We start from the raw sequence: 14,611 nt of genomic DNA on the forward strand, positions 1-14,611 counted from the left end.
CACCTGCCATAACAGATCCAGCTGTGCTTGGTAAAGAAATCTGTAAATGGGGAGGATTATCTGCACTCTCATAAAGCACAGAACAATCTTTCGTGCCGAATACAGCATTTGTGCAAGTCTCTGGACTGAGTGGATGTGAGGGGTACTGTGCGTGATTGGTATACCGAACAATCTCTGCGTCACTTATGTGAGTGTATGCAACTGTTGTTTGATGAGCTACACTCTGGTCATTCATAACATCAACATTCACACCAGTGACTTCAAACTGAGTTATCTCACATCTCAGATTCATGGATGCTGCTAGCTTCAGACAGTGTTCGTATACCTCCGAGACATTTCTGTACTTGATTAGTACAGATCTTCCATTAGGAAGTTGAGTTCCATCCCGACCTCTTGAATGAGAATCAAAAACACAAAACAGATTTTCTTTCATAACTGCAAAAGTTAAAGCTTCAAATGTTATGAAGCAGTGATTGTACAGTGTCAGAGTTGTTGTCAAAGCATCATTCAAAGACATTAAAAAACCACCAGTAATATCTGTGCTTCTGGATAAAAATCCAACAAGAGAGTCTCCAAGAGTGATGTAAAAGTTTGTGTGTAATAAACGTACAGCATGCGGCCATTCAGATAACAAAAGCAGAGGATTATTATGTGTTAAAGACCTTTGCACCAATTGATACAATTCATTACCACTCTCAAGAACAAAGTCTAAATGAGTAGTTATTCAAAGGGAAGCATTTTTTATTTTGTCAAAAAATATCGAAGCACAGCTATTGGCAACACATTGTTTACCTTTATTTTCTAAAAATTTGGCATCACGTTGATGAAAACTACCTCGGATGCAGGCAGCCGAATTTGGCAAAAGTAATATTTTGAGAGGCTCTTCAATTGGGACTTGTCAACCTTCTATATTTGCAGCCATTTCATGAGTCGTTTGTCGAGAAGTTTCATTGCATCTTTGTGCAACGTTTTGTACAGACCTATGGGCAGAGTTTTCAATCATTGCAGCACCAATGGGTTGGGCATCTGTCCCAGTGGGTGCAGCAGTGATCTTTTTATGCTGTCCCTTTTTCCAGTACTTTGTCCTGGGCATCAATATCAAAATAAAGAATATAAATATTTGCACACAAAACTAAATTAGAACGATGAGCGTTGACAACCACATGCAGACATAATTTACAACCACAGCGCCACACTGATATGTTAACAGAAATAAGAGAATGTAAATTCAGTAACTAGTACATATTCATTGTATAGAATGAAAATTTAAGAGCACAAAGGTAGTTGTGAAAATTTTGAAATTGAGAGCCATTTCTTTTCTGCATGCAATAACATTGTGCCAAAGAATTACTTTAGCCTGTACCAGCAAGCAACTGGTTACACAAAACCAAAAAAAAAAAAAAAAATACCATATTGATGCAAAACAACCTGAGCAGCATGGAATGAAAAAAATAAAATATTGGGATTATATGTTTTTTTGATTATCCGCATCGATGTCAATAAATGCCCACATCAAGCATGTGTACCTCATATGTAGATGGACAAAAGCATTAGGCAGTTTCCATGTCCCAAACTGTTTCTGCTCCAGGGTTTAGTCATACCTATTCAATAGGTTCAAACACAACTTGGATACAGGTGGAAGCCATTTGGCCCATCAATGCTGTGCTATATTGGTACCCCATTATTACAATCGATCAGTTTAACAAGTAAAATTCACTGCTGGTGGGGATGAGCAGGTGGTATTGAGGATAAGAGTGGAGCAAGCAGATAAATCACAACCAGCATGTTGTATCTTCACAACAGGATGCAGTGTTTGTCCATCATTTGGCATTTCCTCCATGAAATCTTCATCTTTGTTATATCTTTTTCTACACATCAGATTTTTCCTTTATTTCCTGCCACCATCTTTATGTCAGGTCAGGTTTGATCTGTGACCTGCTACAGGTACCATGTAAACCTGTACTAACCTGTTCCATGGTCGGGTTGTCGGCGACTAAACCATCTCCCCCACCAGGTTTTCTGGTGAGGGGGGTGTTTGGATATGGACACCGAGCAGGATTAAAAACAAAACCTGTCAAAGGGCGGAGGAGCTCCTTGTGAGCCAACGGCCATCCATATCTGGTGCCCAACTGTGTCTGCAGACGTCCTCCTGCAGTTGGGTTACTTCTTATTAGGAGGTTGGTGGCAGAATTTGCACTCCGGCCACCGTAAAACCCTTCATTCCGCAAAACGCAAAAACGCAAAAAAAATCTGAAAACCCACTCCGTGGGAGTACCTCCTGTGCAGCTTCCCTTCGCAGGGCAGCTCACCGGATGACGGGATTGGGGCAAAGTCTTTGTGACCCCCAATCTTTGATGATAGGAGGGAAACCACGGGGTAACATCCCTGGGTCAGATTGCGGGAGAGTGTGTCGGAGTGGTGCTGAGGTGTCGTCCACCAGACGGCGGTCTCCTTGGGTTAACCTGAGGCGGTCCCTTCGGGTGGGTGCCTGGAATGTCCTATCCCTAAGAGAGGATGATCACCTGTCTCTGTTATCATCTGAGCTCAAGCATTTGGACATCGGGATTGCAGCTCTCTCTGAGGTTCGGAGAGCGGATGGCGGCGAGATAATGGTGGGTGGTTACACCTACTATTGGTCTAGTCGCTCTGATGGTTACCATACCCAAGGAGTTGCTGTAGCTGTGTCCAATAAGCTGACCCCAATGATAATTGAGGTAACACCAGTCAACGAGCGTATTATGAGATTAAGGATTCATCACTCCTTCGGTGTCATTTCCCTGGTCTCTGTTTATGCTCCGACTGAGGCGAGTGATCTCACCGTGAAGGATGCATTCTACGCCACACTCGAGTCTGTGGTTGATCAGTGCCCCAGACGAGATACACTTCTAGTCTTGGGGGATTTAAATGCATCGACTGGAACTGATAGGGATGGTTAAGAGGCGTGTGTTGGTCCCGATGGGTCAGGAACTATGAACCAGAATAGCACTAAGTTCCTTGACTTTGCAAGAAGTCATGGACTTAGGGTGGCTGGTTCATGGTTTCAGCGCCCACAAGCTCATCGCTGGACTTGGTATTCCAACGCTGGCGGTGTGGCAAAGGAGATTGACCATGTTCTCATTGACGGTCATTGGAGGATGATCCAGAACTGCAGGGTCTACCGGAGTGCTCAGTTCCTCAATACTGACCACAGGCTTGTTGTAGCAACTCTAAAGCTGCACCTTAAATCCTGGAGAATGGTACCATCCCAGCCTAGGCTGGATGTTGCCAAGCTCAGGGATGAGAGAGTAGCTGAGGAGTTTGCAAACAGGCTGAGTGGACACTTGGGGTGTCTGGGTGCTTTGGGGGGTCCTGACGAGTTGTGGAGCGCCTTCAAGACCACCGATCCTTGATGTTGCCGGTGGATGTCTTGGAGCTCACCGCAGGGCAAAGAAGAAGTTGGTCTCTCAAGGGACACTGGATACCATCGACCAGAGTCGCAGGGCCAGGCTGAATGGCAGAGCTGAGCTGTTCAGGAAGCTGAGGATTAAAACTGTGCGTGCACTGAGGGTGGACAAGGAGGCCTATGTGCGAGGAATCTGTGAGGGGGTAGAGCATCACCTGTGGACAGGTGATTCTCGTCCCGCTTACAGGGGAATTCGCGCATTACGTTCATCCAAGCCCATCCCTCGGAGCACTGCAGTTCAAGCAGAGAGCGGTAGGCTCTTAACAGGGGAGTCTGAAGTGAAGGCCCGCTGGGCCGGTTACTTTGAGCGGTTGTACCAGGCTGATCCCCCAGCTGTCGAGTTGGACGTCAAGGGTGTTACAATCCCTGTTGCTGACCATCGAATCAACTGTGGTCCACCTTCGCTTGTGGAAACACGGGCTGCGTTGAACCAGTTGAAACGGGGCAAAGCTCCAGGGATCTGTGGCATCCATGCTGAACTTCTCAAGGCTGGTGGAAATGCTGCACTCGTGTCGTTGCATGCAGTTTTGTGCTCTGCCTGGAACACAGGCATCATCCCAACTGACTGGAAGAGGGGCCTTGTTGTCCCTCTCTGGAAAGGGAAGGGTGATCGCCGAGACTGCAAAAACTACCGAGGGGTGACGCTGCTCTCAGTGCCGGGCAAGGTCTTTGCTCGGATAATTCTTGATAGGGTTCGCCACCATCTGCTTGAGCACCAGCGTCCAGAGCAGTCAGGCTTTACACCAAAGAGGTCAATGATTGACCGTATCCTTGCCCTTCATGTCCTCACCGAACGCAGACGAGAGTTTCGGCAGGGGCTGCTTTCAGCCTATGTTGATCTCTGTAAAGCTTTCAATTCAGTGAATCGGGATGTCCTCTGGAGGATTCTTGGTCTTCGTGGGGTGCCACCAAAACTGATCGATCTGATGTCTGAACTCTACTCTGGTACTGAGAGTGCTGTGATGTGTGGTGGTACCATCTCTGACTTATTTCCAGTTGTTACTGGAGTTCGTCAGGGATGTGTACTTGCCCCCACACTTTTCAGCACTTGTATGGACTGGATTTTAGGGAGGATGTCGGAGAGATCAAGTTGCGGTGCATCGTTTGGGAATGTCAAGATCTCGGACCTTGATTTTGCAGATGATGCAGTCATCTTTGCGGAGACTTTAGACATCCTTTTGGGGGCCCTCGAGGTGCTGAATGAGGAGTCGGAGACGCTGGGATTACGGGTTTCTTGGGTCAAAACTAAGATCCAGGCTTTCGGTGACATCTTGGATGCTGCTGTCCTGTCTGTGCCTGTTTGTGGTGAGGATGTTGAGGTCGTGGAGAGATTCACTTACCTTGGCAGTGATATTCATGTCTCTGCTGGCTGTGAGTCAGAGGTCAATAGACGTCTGGGTCGGGCCTGGGGAGTCATGGATTCACTGGATCATGGGGTGTGGCACTGCTGGTACCTGTGCGGGAGGACGAAAGTCCGAGTCTTCAGGTCCTTGGTACTTCCAGTCTTGCTCTATGGGTGCGAGACTTGGACTCTGACCAAGGATCTGAGACAGAGACTTAATTCCTTTGGTACCAGGTATCTTCGGAGAATCCTTGGCTATCGCTGGTCGGATTTTCTGTCCAACTAGCGGTTGCTGAGAGAGACTCGGATGAGATTTGTTACCTGCATAGTCCGTGAGTGTCAGTTGCGGCTGTATGGACATGTGGCTCGTTTTCCTGACGCTGATCCTGCTCACCAGATTCTCTCAGCGAGGGAGTCTCATGAGTGGAGGAGGCCAGTGGGCCGACCACGTGCCTCATGGTTGCAGCAGGTTGACCATCATCTCAAGTAGATGGGGTTGGGCCTGGCATCTGCCTGGGGGGATGGCCAGACGGAGGCCCCTGGAGTACCGGCGGAAAGTGGACGCAGCGACGCGCTGTTCTGGCACATGCTCCCATACCTGACCTGACCTCCATGAAGTGGTTGCACAAATTTGAGATAATGTACCATATTAATGAACAAGTAGAAGGCGCATACCTCTGCCATGCAATGCTTGATCCACGATAACATATCAGGGCCATTGTATTTTTTTAATATGTTATCCAGTACTATATCATTTTTGACCCCATCTCTCAATGGTTTTTAATCACTTTATTTGAATAAATAAATAAATAAATAAATAGCCTCAGATTTTCACAAAAAAATAATTGATTCTTCCTTGTCACACATCCAGTATGCCCACGAAGTTTCATCAAAATTCGTCCACAACATTTTGAGATAGTGTGCTATACATCTTTTTTGTCCTGATTTCTCAATGCTGGGGGAAAAGAAAAAAAAAAAAAACCTTCTGTGGCAGAGGTAAAAATCATTCATCCCATTTATAAATGGTCAAAGAAAAACAGAAAATATGCTTCACATGCCTTACTTATTTCGTACAACATTTCACAAATATACAATATCCCCCAAAATAATTTTTGCTTGGTGCTGGTCATGCATCCATAACAAATAGCATCGGTATATCAATGGAATGTGACCACATTTTTCTCATTCTTAGAATTAAAACTTTAAAAATAAAATGAAATAAATAAATACCAACATCTGTCCTGAAGCTCACATGGATAAGGAGCAAGTCACTCAAAAACCTCCTCCAATCCTTTATTTTTTTAAATGCCATGAACAATATTTAGTACATCAAGGGTGATGAAGGTTGTGATGAAGTTTGTCGCGAAGTTTGTCGCGAAGTTTGATTGAAATTCTAAATGTAGTTTCGGAGAACACAGCAAATACCTATTTTTGGTGGGGTGAACTTCGCCCCTCCCCCCTACACTCCCTTAACGAGCACAGATTTCGATGCAGACAATAAGCTGTCACATCACGGGTGAAGAATGTTGTCAAGTTTTATCAAAATAGTGTGCAGTTTCCGAGGAGCGCAGAAATACCTGTTTTGGAGGGGTCGAACCCCCCTCCCGCCAATCCCCCCTCCCCAAGCAACCCCCCCTCCCACCCCACCAACCAACCCCCCACATACAAACAACACCCCCCAAACCAACCAACCCCCCACCATCCCAACCAACCCCCCACTAAGACAACCCACCCCACCAACCAAACAACACCACCCCACCAACCAACCAACCCCCTCCCCAAAGAACCAACCAAATCACACCCCCAACCAAACCACACACCCCTCAACCAACTGCACCCCTCCAACCAACTGCACCCCCCCAACCCCACCAATACAACCAACCCCCCCCCCCCCACCAACCCTGAAGTTGGTTTGGTTCAGCTAGGTTTTGTTCATTTCATAATGACTGAAGTGTTTACGGACTCACTCACTGAATCACTCACTGAAACAAACAGGTGGGGCTTGTGCCCAAGAGCTTGCAAGACACTTTATATAACCATAATTATAATGTAAATAACAAAGTCGTACCTTCAGGGTAAATGAAGTACAAACACAAAGCACTCCCTCCATTGAAGTGGTGCTGGGTTCTGTGTGAAACAAAATGGACGCCTTTCACAATCGATTAAAACCACGCCAACACCGAGTCTGGCATAATTAAACCATTGAAAACTACGATTTGCTTGAAGGGGTACCTCATGAACCAACCAAAAATAGAAGATCGGATTTTACGATACAACACATTCCGGATAATACCATTAACACACAAGGATCGAAAACCAGCAGATTTATTCATTTCGAGAAAGGAAGCCATTTTACCTCTTTATATTCACACCACTGACTATAAAACCTTAATCCACACATCTCAGTAAAGCCCAACTCATAAGTAATTTAATGATTTTATCCGATTTGGTGAGATTGCAAATTTAACGTTCATTTACCTCAGACAACACAAATAACCACGAGAGAAATTTAACAAAAAAAAAATATATAATTCTCCAATTTTCATCATCTTTCGATCCAACGTGTCTGAGGTAAAAAATGACTCCAAAAAACCATATTCCTTTGTGGAATAAAAATTCCCAGTTATAGATTAAAATGAATGTGACCACACACGTGGTGCACACCGTCAAGAAAGCTCTCCTTCAGGTAGTTTTTTAAAATAATCTTCCTATTGTAATCGAATTTATTTTCGCCGAAAGTTAAGCTCACATGGATGAGGAGCAAGTCACTCAATCTGTAGAGTGATGGGAGCAGGAGCAAGTCACTTCATATCATACAAAATGTCATCAAGTGGGGGGGGGGATATGTATATATATATATATATATATATATATATATATATATATATATATATATATATATATATATATATATAGATACTCCACGTCTTTTAATCCAGTTCGAAAGAGCACACGGAGCATTAGACAAATAAATAATAATTAAATAATGCTACGTGGCGAATTTAAAAAAAAATTGATATAAAATGCCATCTATTAAAAATCGAAACTGAATCTTTTGACTTAAACTGTGAGGTAAGCGATGAAATTCACAATTTGTTTGAGAAAATTAATCGACAGATTTATTGAGGTAAAACAGTTGCGGCCTAGCACCAAAATAGCCATGTTAACCACAGACACATTAAATTAAATGTAAAAACTCGACATCCATTTGCACGACAAACTTCACATTTACCTGATCCTCAAACAATCCGCTCTGGACAAGGTAACACCTGTTTGTGCCAAGGGTAATCGAACTATACTTCCAAAGATAACAGGAGCTCAAATACAACCATCTTCCACCAAGGAAATATAATCCAATATGGCGATTGGCGAAGGCGGAACATGAAGGAACCACGTGATCAGATCGCTTACGTCACAGGCATCGTCTCGAAGCTTCCATCTGTCGTCAGCACATTTTAAAAAATTTCAATCGACGAGGACCGGTGTTAATTGTTGCGATAATTTAAATATAATACATGATAAACTCTCGTGGTTAAAGCCTTTTTTTAAATAATAATAAAATAATAATTTATAAAAATATAAAAATAAAAATTAAAGAATTAAAAAAAAATACCACACCACGCCCAACTTACACAATCATGTCGTAACCGTCAATCATCCTTCAATTAAAGTATGAAGACATCGATATACTTGAGAGAAAGGCTGTTTAATTATTCATCAAGGTACATGCGCACGGAGTGCAGGCACCAAGAACATCAATAATCTTAAGGATGCTCGGAGGGCGCCGTCACACACACTAGTTTGAGACGGCTATATCACCTCCTTATTGTACTGTACTGAAATGGAAGATGCTTAGCAGGCAGACACCAGCGGAAGGACAGTCGAGCCGGGCTGTGTTGTGCAGGTACGAGCGCGGGCGTACTCTGCCGTGCAGCTCTCCTTTATTCGTATGCACACGCACGAGCCGGATGACTCCAGCATTACTACGACGCCTCAGGCGGCGCGCACACCTCATATCCCTTGCCGACCCCCACGGCCACCCCTCCCATCATCACGCCCACCATGCATCATCACCATGCCCTTCCCCATAGGCCCGCAGACTCCACCACACTCCTCCCCCCTAAAACTATGATTATTAACTGATTACCATTATAAGAAGCATGCAGAACACGAAGGACTTCGTATAATAATCATGGAAATAAAATGAAAATAGCAAAGTATAATAGCACACCACATCATATAATGTGTCGATGCGAGCGAGTGGAGCAGCAAAGGTCAGGTTTGACCGCGTTACCGATATGAAGCAGCAAAATGAGAAGCACAGCAGCATTACGCAGCCAAAACACCCCCAGGCGGCCCATGCTGACATGGCCCTCGCCAAGGTCGTAACGACCTTTCGAGCCAACCTCCCCCGGCACCATCAAACGCCTCCGGCCCACTCCCCCCAGGCAGACCCGACGTAGATAAACATCCCGAGGCTGGCAGCCCGCTATCTGGAAGCCGTGGCACCAGCCTTAGACCTTGGCCGGGGGCACTGAACAGCGCCGCTGGCTGCATGCATCTAATGCGCCAAAACAACTCATGCACCACAATCAGTTGAGACGCCAACGTCCGTCCCAACGGCCTTGAGCGAACACAGAGAGTTGCGCTCGCAATCAGAGGTGGGGGTAACGCCGACCAGGGCACCAGTCTTGGTTCCGAGTCGATCTCCGAGACCCACACGGCAGCTAGACGGGAGCAACTCCACTTAAACCACACTGCAATCATAGGCTCGTTATAAATCACTACGAACATCACTCGAAGCATCGCAAATTCATTTTTCCGTACAGCGCTCTTTTTTGATAAAATCCCAGCATATGACAAAGCAATTACCTGCGGCCCGGGACAGTGGACGGCCAACTCAACCTTTTTATTCGCCACCACCGCCCCTGAAGCCCCCACATCACATTGACCATAATCCAACTCCCATTGACTGATCTCCGCCAAATCCACTCTCACCCGAGAACTGCTGGCATTTATTTCAACAACATTAAACTGCATCACTAGAGCAAGGAAAAGCACATATGCCATGAACAACAACCCACAACCCGCATCACGAGTCCGCTTCTTGGTTGTCGACTCGATGTTGTGACTCGCGACTCCCTCTAACGCCACGGGCTCACCGTCACCTGTCGAAGCTGCCTGCACAACACCGACGCGCATTGCCTCACGAACTCTGCAGAAGCGCGGGAACTCATCGCGAGCGAAGCGTGGGAACTCATCGCGAGAGCTGATACGGCTCTCGCCGCCCGCCAGAGCCTCGCCCTCGGTACTCGACGAAGGCCTCGAAGAGAGTACTGGCACATCTGGAGGTACGAACCGGAGACCCAGTCCGAGGTGCGCCAGCCAGTCTCGACCCAACAGGGGGGGCCCCTCCCCTCGTACAACGAACACCGAGAGCTGGGCGCGCCGATCTCGGTAGCGCACTGAGACGTCGGCCCTCGCAAGCGGTGCAATCGCCTCACCGGTGTACGTGTATAACGACAAGGCCGTCTTGACCAGGCGAATACCGCGAAGACCACGAGCCGCCCGCTCATCCATGACCGACACTGCCTTCCCAGTATCCACGCAAAACACAATCGGTTGGCCATTCACTTCGACCTCCACCGTGAAAGGCGTCGTCATCTCCGAACCAACGGAAAACAGACTCAACCGTGGTTGCATCTCCTGCTCCGGCTCGCCGGCATCGTCATGCCCCGGTTGCAGGCCGATCTCCAGGTCACTGGGGTCCTCTCGCACCTCGTCATCCAAGACCCCAACGGAGGCCCCCGCCATCCGACACACACGCTTCAAATATCCCACCTTGTGACAATGCAAACACACGGTGTTCTTATACGGGCACATTTGTCGCAGGTGCGGACCCCCACACCCCCAGCAGCCGCGGAAAGTCCCTTCGCTCCAGGTGCGACCGTGCTGCGGTGCCCCCTCGCTCCAGGCGCGACCGTGCTGCGGTGCCCCCTCGCTCCCGGTGCGACTGTGCTGCGGTGTCCCTTCGCTCCCGGTGCGACCGTGCTGCGGTGCCCCTCGTCCCGCACCGCCAGGCGCGCGTGCGACCTGCGGCACTTGAGCCACCGCTCGGACTCCGGGCTGCGTGACTTGTGGCACTTGTGCGGTTACCGCGTGGACTTCGGGATTAGCCGCCATGCTCCAGCTGGAGCTACTCATTGCGTCCTGGCCAGCAATGGCGCGGACATCCGTGAGCGTCTGCTCGACAGACGAAGCAGTCACGACCGCCGAGTCGAATGTGATGTCGGTTAATCGCAGGATAGCCGCTACCATCTTTGCGTCTCGCAGACCAGAAATAAAACGATCTCTGAGCCTTGTCGGACGCTCCTCTGCCGTGAATTTGCAAGGCACAGCCGAATGCTTCACTCGTGCCACGAAGTCCGCAACGCGCTCCTCGCCACCCTTAGCGAGGTGATCGAACTGGAACCGCGCGAGATGTAACGACTTCTCCGGCGCCAAGTGGGTCTTCATTTTCGCCACGATGTCCTGAAAGGATAGCACATCATCACTGGGTCTATTTGGAGCCACCAAATCACTCAGCAGGCGGTAGTGCTCCGTTTATAGCGAGGCGAGCAAGATCGCCTTGCGTTTCTCTTCATCCTCTACATCATTCGCCCAAAAGTAGCAACCTAACTGTTCAGAAAACAACTCGAACTCATCTCCCCCGAACACGGGTACACGTCCGTGTGCTGTGCCTCGACCCTCCGCCATGCTCCGTGAGACCCTTGGCTCCGTAGCTTGGAACCGCCCAGGGTACTTGCCGATCCTGCACACGCCGATCCGCACATCCTTGTCGCCAACTGTACTGTACTGAAATGGAAGATGCTTTGCAGGCAGACATGAGCGGAAGGACAGTCGAACCGGGCTGTGTTGTGCAAGTACGAGCGCGGGCGTACTCTGCCGTGCAGCTCTCCTTTATTCGTATGCACACGCACGAGCCGGACGACTCCAGCATTACTATGACGCCTCAGGCGGCGCGCACACCTCATATCCCTTGCCGACCCCCACGGCCACTCCTCCCATCATCACGCCCACCATGCATCATCACCATGCCCTTCCCCATAGGCCCGCAGACTCCACCACACTTATGTACTCGGTTTTATCTTTGGACAAATGTTTATCTCACAATTTGTCCTTTCAACCTCACCAGCTGCACGCATTTGTCTTATGTCATTACAAGAATGGTGAAACACAGTAGAGATAAGGGCACGTAATGGTTCACTCCCTCGTCCTGCTCTCACAATGCTTGTTTGCACCACTCAAGGTCAATCATAATCATATTTCCAGCATATACTGTTCTCATGTTCTTTTTCACAAGGAGCCAGCCAAGAGAATAGCTTGATTAATCACCAAGCCTGCAAAAACATATAATGACTTGGAAAAGCAAAGCTAATAGAAAAAGGTACGATTCTCGACATTTCCCTCCTATTGTTACTTTAAGAAACATTGTTTTATTAAATCACAACCAAGCATCTTCTTAGTTCAGGCCCGCAGATGATCCAGCTCCGTGGTGCAGATAGACCGCTCCATGGGAGGAGTCCATCCTTATGTGTAGCTCCCGATTGTCTCCATGGCAGTCAAAGAGCTCCACCCGCACCTTTTTCACCCAGAGAGAGCTACCCACCCCACAAAGATGGAATCACATGCCAAACTTTCTGTTTAACAAATCTCTCAGTAAAAATCTTCATCCAAAAACTGGTTCAAGCCCATCTGGTCCAAACCCATGAGCATTTGGTACACATCCATTTCCAATTCCATTTTAACATTTTCATCTTTCTCTTCAAGTGATATATACAAACCATCAATCACAGGTATTCGGCATATAGAAGTACACATATATCATACAAGTGATGTATCGGGAGTAGGGGAAGAGAGGGGGGAGGGGGTTGTACAAGTGGTTGTGGGGAACCGGGGAAAATTGTCCCATTTATTGAAGTGTCCCTTTCCTCTTTTATTGCTAATAGAACCATCTCAGGTTTGGGTTTGGCTTCGGGCTTCTTGAGTGTTTTCTTTGGATGCCATCCTGTAACACACTTTCGCAAGCCAGCCATAATGGCTGCTTTGATTACAGACAATATGATGAATATTCCAATCAATACGGCCAATCCTGTCAATAGGAACCTGAGAATAGTTCCCCCCCATCCTCCAAACAATCCTTGCAACCATGTTCTGAACTTCCACCCTGGGTTGTAATTATGATATTTTGCAGATTCCTTCCTTATATGTCCTGCTTCTCTGATGGATATTCCCTGAATTAGCTGGAATATACGTACAACATTCTTTTCCAATCACAGCACACGTTCCCCCTTTTTTTCAGCAAGTATCATATCCAAAGCCTCCCTATTTTGCATTGTCATTGTCCTTAATGCGACTAACTCCACATTAACCTTACCAAATCCATCAGCAGTTTCATTTCCCATCACCTCAAATGATGCTGACATTTCAGTGAGTTCCCTTCTTGATATCCAGGATCCATATTGGGGGAAAAGTACCCTTGCTGCAAATTGCCCACCTGATATGGTCCTCTTCCGTCGGTGCTGATTTACCTTAGATAATGGACCAGTGATCAAACGCATGTGTGGTACAATAAAAGCCAGGAAACAGGAGCCGTTCCATTTGAGTGGCAACCAGGGATAGGCCCTGAACCCACATACAAAATATATGCCATTGAATGCCATCTTAGCATATGTTAGATTTTTTCCCTTCCGGTTGTCGTCAATGTCATTTATCTCTGTGGATGAGTTACATGTAGAATTCCCTGCATAAAATTTGCTACTAGGCTTTGTCCAAGTAAGACAAAGAAACCCAACTCGTTTGTACGCAATCCAGAAATACGGAGGTCTTTTCTTTAGCAGCTCCACAGTAATCTATTTCCTCAAATGGGATCGCAGATAATGGCAGACCCGTCTTCGAGGAGTGCGTAAGATGGGTGCATACCCAACACTTAGTTTTATTACTCAACATTGCATATCTGTGTGACAAGAGTACGAACGTATTAATCCCATGTGTTCCCAAGTCATGCAAATGCTCAGCATGGTTTCCAATTGCTCTTTTTCCTCTCTGTTTGATTGGCCAATAGTCAATTTGCCCTTCCACCTCCCAACTTCCTATCCAAAGGGCAATTATAGCAATTAGAATTTGCTGTGACACGTTCATTCTGGCACACCCTCCTATTCTGTTGGGAAGGCAAGTTTGCAGTGTGAGGAGTGAATCCAAGCAGGCTTACCTTCACACTTTATAGCAGTTGGGGTGGTCAGCAATACCTGAAAGGGTCCAGTCCAACGTGTCCGCAGGATGCCCCTCTGCGTGAACACATTGTTGCCCACTCAGTCTCCGGGCCGGACGCACCCACAATAAAACTCTGCAGCCGGGTCTGGTCCTCTTGTTTGACCTACGAGTCAAATTCTTTCACAACCTTTGTTAGAACAGTAATGATGCAACCAACAGCCAAAAGGCAGCACACCTTCTACCTCCCCCCTTTTGCTCGCATGGCCACTTTTTTGTGAGCCAGACGAGCAAGCACCTTTTTTTCCCTTACTCCTCATACATCCAAAGTTCCGTTCTCCTCATGCATATGTATTAGGTAGATGGTTCGATAGATCTGAGATGTTGGCCAAGCCACCTCATACATGAAAATGAATACCCTATACAAATCAATCCATCCATATATCCATCCATTCCGACTCCCTCTTGAAATAAAATCCGTTCCTTGCTCAAAAGAAATAAATACAGTTTAAACCTGTTTTAAACAGGTGTACAAAAAACCGCCATTCACAAACCAT

At 47.0% G+C, this 14,611-nt stretch overlaps 1 long non-coding RNA gene across 1 annotated transcript; it reads right to left on the minus strand.

Annotated features, from left to right (window-relative positions):
* Nucleotides 1–604: 604 nt before the first annotated feature.
* LOC147035702 (uncharacterized) lies at nt 605–8,196 on the minus strand. The gene is made up of 3 exons (XR_015062341.1): nt 8,017–8,196; nt 6,853–6,911; nt 605–1,085 (listed from the first exon to the last, which is right to left on the minus strand). It is a non-coding gene; the product is annotated as an uncharacterized LOC147035702 (long non-coding RNA).
* Nucleotides 8,197–14,611: the final 6,415 nt, after the last annotated feature.

This window comes from Eptatretus burgeri, chromosome 1 (assembly GCF_056783735.1).
Source record: "Eptatretus burgeri isolate ZD-2024b chromosome 1, Ebu_testis_v1, whole genome shotgun sequence".
Taxonomy (NCBI): Eukaryota; Metazoa; Chordata; class Myxini; order Myxiniformes; family Myxinidae; genus Eptatretus; species Eptatretus burgeri.